We start from the raw sequence: 6305 nt of genomic DNA, 5'->3' as shown, positions 1-6305 counted from the left end.
AGCAGCTTAAATCATATATATGTGTGACACCCTTCTTTGGAAATTAAACCAATGTCCAGACTTTAACATTCACAAATTTTACTCGCAGAAACTTATAGATGAATTAAAACATAATATTTTCAGTCAGCTTTGTCCCTTGAATCTCGTCTTTGTTTCAAGATTTTTTTAATTGCATATTTAGAACGGTTTTATAAAACTTTGTAAGCTGCCTTGGAGGCCAGCATTGGTATGTGGGAGTGGCTCTGGGGCTATGTACACACCAGATTGCTAATGCACCTGTGGGTCACACAGACCTAGTTTTTCCATGTGTGCCGTTGTGTATTTTCATACACACATGAAAAGAGCGCCTTCAATTAAATGCTGTTCCTCATCCACATTACTGGGTGGGGCTTGATGGGATGTAATGTGTGTTGTTGTCCCTTCACCTCAGTCAAGAATTCCACACTCTCCCCGACTCCCAGAAACATGAGATCCATTGTGGGCTGGGCATGCACACAGGTATCTGTTTACTGCGTGTGCAGACAAATTATGCCCCTCAGAAGGACTTTCGTGCACCCAAACCCTGTCTTTTTTGCTAACTCCTCCCCATCACTTTTTCCTTGTCTGCTCTTGAACACACAGGTTTTGGATTTTTGAGACCTATGTTTCTTCTTCTTCTTCTTTTGTAAAGAAAAACCTGCCTGATTTATATTTTAGATAGGGGGAAAGACCTTCAGAAATAAATAGAATAATTAAAAAATAAATGCACAAGGTTTGGGCAGAAGACCTGGTGTATTCCTTTGCTACTCATCCTCACCCAAACTTCATAGAGTTTCAGCTCTGTCACTGCAGCTGCACAGCAGATGGAGATCTCTGACTACAGAACTTGATGATCAGCAATACCCACTTCACACCATCACCCATTGTGCAGCGGTACGTGTGGATGCCGGTGTTCCCAAGCTTAGCAACAAAACACTGAATGAGGAATTCAGGAAGGTGGCCTTTGTGGATGTGCCCTTGAGTCGTTCCCTCTCCTGACCAGAATTCATTGCCTTGGACTGGCAGCCCTGCATGTTATGAACCATGAATCTTATGCAAAATTATTACCTGCACCAGCTGCCCTTCCAATTTCAATGGGGATGGTAAACAAATATGTGAAAAAATGGCAGGTGCAGCTAAATGAAGAGGTGGTATCTACAGCAGAATCAGGTGTAAAATGTGCGTTACTGAAAAACCCACAGTGATAGGCACAGTGAAGGCTTGTTTTTGTTTCTCTAGATTTTGCAATGAGAATGTGAGTTTGCAGTTTTTGCATTGCAGGGCTCTTCTCGCTCCCCTGCCCTGCCCCTGCTACTTTCTCTTACTCCACACTCACACTTCATCCCCCTCCATTCCCGCACATCCCCACACAAAGCCACAATGAGCTTGAGCAATCACCTCGAGTGCTATTCTTCCATTTTTCATTTAACATAAGGGGTTTCCTGGAAACTGTGCTGAAGGGAGAGGATTACTGGAAACCGGAAACCTCGCCTAGGCAATGTTAGTGACTTCCAAGCAGGACACATGCCAACTGAATAGTGTTAACACAAAGCTAAAATCAGCACAGAAGAATATACATTTGATCTACAGATGCAGAAAACATCAAAAGAATGAAAGTGGTTAAAAAACAATAGTTGGTGACTGCTAACATCTGTCATCTCAGAACTATAATAGGAAGGATAGCCAGATACAACACAATTCTCAGCTCCACTTCTACAGCCATGGGAGTGTAGTGAATTCTATCCGCAACTCACACCCTAGCGGATGGAAATAATAATAATAATAATGTCATAAAACAGTATAATTTCCATTTTCTTTGGAGTCTATGACCTACCTAAACCAAAAAGGCCCGTGTCTGCCCACATTTTACAGTACAGAACTAGCTGGTTTTAGGTAGTGAATGATCGTTCTGGAACACTGGAAAGGATAATCTCTTAGAAATCTCTGGTGGCCGTTGTATGAATGAAATGAGAATCGGCTAAGCATGGCAATTGTGATTGATCTTGAATTGTTTTGTAGACAGATAAAAGAGGATATTGGAAAACATGTAACAAATAGGAAAATTAGCAGGGGCTTAGCATGGGGTGGTGAATAGAAATCACGTGTAATCTGGAAGCGTATAAAAAAACATTGCTTTCGATGTGGTTCTTTGCAGCCTCCTCCTTATTTTTGAGACTGCTTTATATGTATCATGCAGGTTGAGCCTGCGTGCCTTATGCCTCTGGGATCATCTGCTTTCCCCAGGGAAAATCACTTTTTAGCACTCAGTCGGAGCACAGCAATTTCCCCCCCAGAGTAACATTTGCTCCCATTTAGCACCAAAGTTCGGGTTTCCCCCAGGAAAGGAGGTCAGGGGAAACTGCATGGACCCAGACCTATGCTTTCTAGGCACAGGACAAGGGGAAGTGTGGACGAGTTTTATGGCCAGTGGCGGACCATGATGGGATCTCACATTTCATCAGCGCTCTGTGTGATGCCAAAATTTGGTGCCCCTCTGTCTCTTGCCTTCCAGTCTACCTCATAGTTGCGGGGCCTCTGTGGCGCCTCCGAGACTCTGCACCCAGGGAAACCTAACCGGTTGCGCCTCCCTAAATCTGCCTCTGCTCCAGCTCTGTGATGCTCTGAAGTGTAGGAGGTCTGAGTTGTGTCTTCCCTCTTCCAGCTCTGTTTGTTTGGCTCAAACCTAATTTTCCCAGTGTGCACTTGAATCACTCCCACAAAATACCGACAGTCCTATGACGCCTGAAGATAAACTGCTCTAAATCATAAGTTATCTATGTGAATGTGACTCCAGTGCAACAGTGCCAAATAAAATCAGCAACCCATTTTGTGCAAAGAAATCCTGCCTTTGCTGAGCTGCAAAGGTGAACCTAGAAACCTTACAGGCAGTGTATTCATTCATCAGCAAATAACCAATTTTCTCCTCATTGCTTAAAAGGAAACTATCTAGGGAATTCCTTTGAGAAATCTACCCCTAGGAGAATTATACAAGAAAATACATAATGTAGTGGACAATATTTTCCACCTCTCCCTGGCTACAGATACACAAACAATAATTCACAGGCATTCTGACAGCTCTCCTGTCCAGATAGGTGTAGTACCATAGCCCATCATCCCAGCCTGTGTAGCCAATGGCCAGTAAAGATGGGAGTTGTAGTCTAGCCTTATGAGAAGACCCACCCCTGATCGTTAGCACCCTAAGAGGCAGTCCTTGCATTGCACATCCTGAGCGAATAGGCGTGAGGCACTGAGGATTACAGAGAAGTCTATAGGGTGAATTCTACTGCTTGCCAGCAACTGTGCAACTGTTCAAAAAACAGATTGAACAAAAAGTGATGAACTCAGGGACCTTCAATGTCCTTAATTGAACTTAATTGTCAGCTCCAGCAATCCCAGACAGCAGTTGTTGAGCAAGAAGAAAAGCTTTTATAGCCCATGTTGCATCACACAGGGATCATGATTATCCATACTTTGCATTAATTAATTAATTCGCTGGTTACATGTAAACACATATATAGAATCCTGACAGGCATTTTGAATACGTTTTGAGGGGGAGTGATTTGGAGAAGGATGGTGGCATACTCTCCAACATTTCTCTGATGAAAATAGGGACGTCCCATTCCATAATGGTAATTTTACTATTTATACCCCACACATCTTACTGGGTTGCCCCAACCACTCTGGGCAGCTTCCAACATATATAAAAACAAAATAAAATATTAAAAAACTGACAGATTAATATTTTTACTTTGTTTTTGTTTTTTACATTGTACTTTAGACTCCCCTTATCTTCTCTATGAGATGAGGAAGGGATTGTTTTGTTCTATTAAAATTGTGTTAATAACGCCTGCCAGGAATGATGCCTCAGGAAGACTTTGGGCATCACATGGCAGATGTGCTGTCCCAAGCCCACATTCCCAGCTTGTTCGCACTCCTGTCTCAGGGATGTCTACACTGGCTTGTTCGCACACACAGAATGGAAAATGGCAGGATTCACAAGGATGTACTCTGCATGGAGCTGGTTTCAGGCACCAGGTCTGTTGGCAGATCAATTTTGTATATCAAAGGTGTCTGCAAACATGACAAGAAGGCTGGCAACATGAACCCCATGTGGGAATCCCTTGCAGACAACTGCAGCACCTGGAGACAATCAGGTCTTGTATCCACTGCAATGACCAGAGGAGGAAAGACAGCTGGGAGGAGTGCAGACAGAAAAAACACCATGGTATACATGCATCAGCTCAGCTGGACACCTTCATCTGCCCCAGCTGTAACAAAACATGTCTCTCCTGTATTGGTCTCTACAGCCACAACAGGCACTATAACTCTCGGATAGTTTGACTTTACTCTTGAAGGCCTCCTGAGACAGATAGATAACAGTCAGTTCATAACATCTGGAAGGTACCACATTGGCTACTCCAGTTTAATGACTGGCAAAACATCCATATAATTTTGTTAGCCCTTATATATTCAGATTATGTTGAGTGTGGCAGAGAGATATCAATTTTATTTTGATATCTCTTTTATACTCAGCCCATGTTAAAAAGAGCAATTATAAACTAACATTTTTCCTCTAAATTTTTAAATTCAAATACAGACTGAAACAATATTTAATGTACTAGTTTCAGCAAGAATATTGGGTGCACAAGGTTGGAGATGAAAGATAATTGTTTCAAAGTACTGATTAATGAATACAAGTTGGCATACAAGTTGATTTATTGAAACTAACAACTTGCCTGAGGTTTAGAATGGTAAATTTAAGATGGTTCCTCAATTTCTTGTACAATGTTGTGGGTTTAAGGAATGTTTAGCAGTTACACAAGTGTTCTCTGGTCCATGATCTGAAGAAAAACAGGAAATATATATATATATATATATATATATATATATATATATATATATTTCATTTGTTTGAGTGCAGTTGCCGTATTTGATCTTGTTGACTTTGGAGGTGGTTATTTTTCAACATGTATACAGTGGTACCTCGGGTTAAGTACTTAATTCGTTCCGGAGGTCTGTACTGAAACTGTTCTTAACCTGAAGCACCACTTTAGCTAATGGGGCCTCCAGCTGCCGCTGGAGCACAATTTCTGTTCTTATCCTGAAGCAAAGTTCTTAACCTGAAGCATTATTTCTGGGTTAGCGGAGTGCGTAACCTGAAGCGTATGTAAGCTGAAGCATATGTAACCTGAAGCGTATGTAACCCAAGGTACCACTGTATTGTGTTTCTGTTTTTTTCTTGATTCTTATCATTTACATTAATAAATTATATTTTAAAAGGCAACTTTGAGTCTGCCTTGGTGAGCAGCTTCGGCCCAGTAAAAAGGCTCAGGGAGCAAACAAGAGAAAGTACTTCTGTCTCGGATCTGGAGAATCACTCTCACTCGGACTGGATCAGGGATAGAAATTTGATTCAGTCTGCATTTAAATTCAAGCTTACCTAATTAACAGTTTGCAAAACCAATCGCAAATCAAATCCAATCATCCTCCAAAATTTGTACTTCTCAAATTTTGTAAGACAGTTCTCCAGTGGCACTTCTCACCTGTAGCAGCATGCTTGGCCAACACTGGAAACTTTGGAGTTTACCATGAAAGGGGGGGGGGGTAGACAAAATATGGGACATGGCTCTGCCTAAGTGTTTGGTGCATCAGTATCATGAAATCAAAATACACTATGTCCACAGCATTTCCCTGATCCACCAAGTTTGTAATTCCATCAAAAAAAGAAATCAGAGTGGTCTGGCATGACTTATTTTTGAAGCTGCCTTATTCTGAGTCAGCCCACTTCATGTAATCCAGTATTGCTACTTATTCTGTCCCAGGGCTGCTCTCCAGGATTCGGGGCACCTCCCACAAGCAAAGCTTTTGGCCTAGGCTCTCATCCCTCCCCAATATTGTTAAAAAAACAATGATATAATAAATCATGTAATTCTCACTTGGTTTGTGAAGCCCAGATTTGGGGGGGGGGGGTATGCATGCTTGGGGCGGGCTGTGGATATTCTGTGCCTCTTCTCTGAATGTTCAGTTTTATATTTTAAAAAAGCCAGTCCCTAATGCCTGAAAAGATAAAGGAGGTTAGGTATGTGAAGGCCGTATTCTACCCAAATTCTGAGAAAATTATAGTAACTCAGCACCTACTTACCTCTTTTCTGGCCAACGGCTGCAAAGATATTGCCATAAGACACATTCATAGACACTTATTTTTTAAGTAGTCTATTGTATGCTATATAGTATTTAATACAAATAAATAAGAATATGAGGTGATCCTCCTGGATCAGGCTAGTGGC

At 41.7% G+C, this 6305-nt stretch overlaps 1 long non-coding RNA gene across 1 annotated transcript; it reads right to left on the bottom strand.

Annotated features, from left to right (window-relative positions):
- Positions 1-4716: 4716 nt before the first annotated feature.
- On the bottom strand, positions 4717-6016 carry LOC308468654. The gene is made up of 2 exons (XR_013981779.1): positions 5955-6016; positions 4717-4859 (listed from the first exon to the last, which is right to left on the bottom strand). It is a non-coding gene; the product is annotated as an uncharacterized lncRNA (long non-coding RNA).
- Between the last annotated feature and the right edge of the window lie 289 nt (positions 6017-6305).

This window comes from Podarcis pityusensis, assembly GCF_964106645.2.
Source record: "Podarcis pityusensis genome assembly, chromosome: 2".
Taxonomy (NCBI): Eukaryota; Metazoa; Chordata; class Lepidosauria; order Squamata; family Lacertidae; genus Podarcis; species Podarcis pityusensis.
This window is presented reverse-complemented; position numbering and strand designations above follow the sequence as displayed.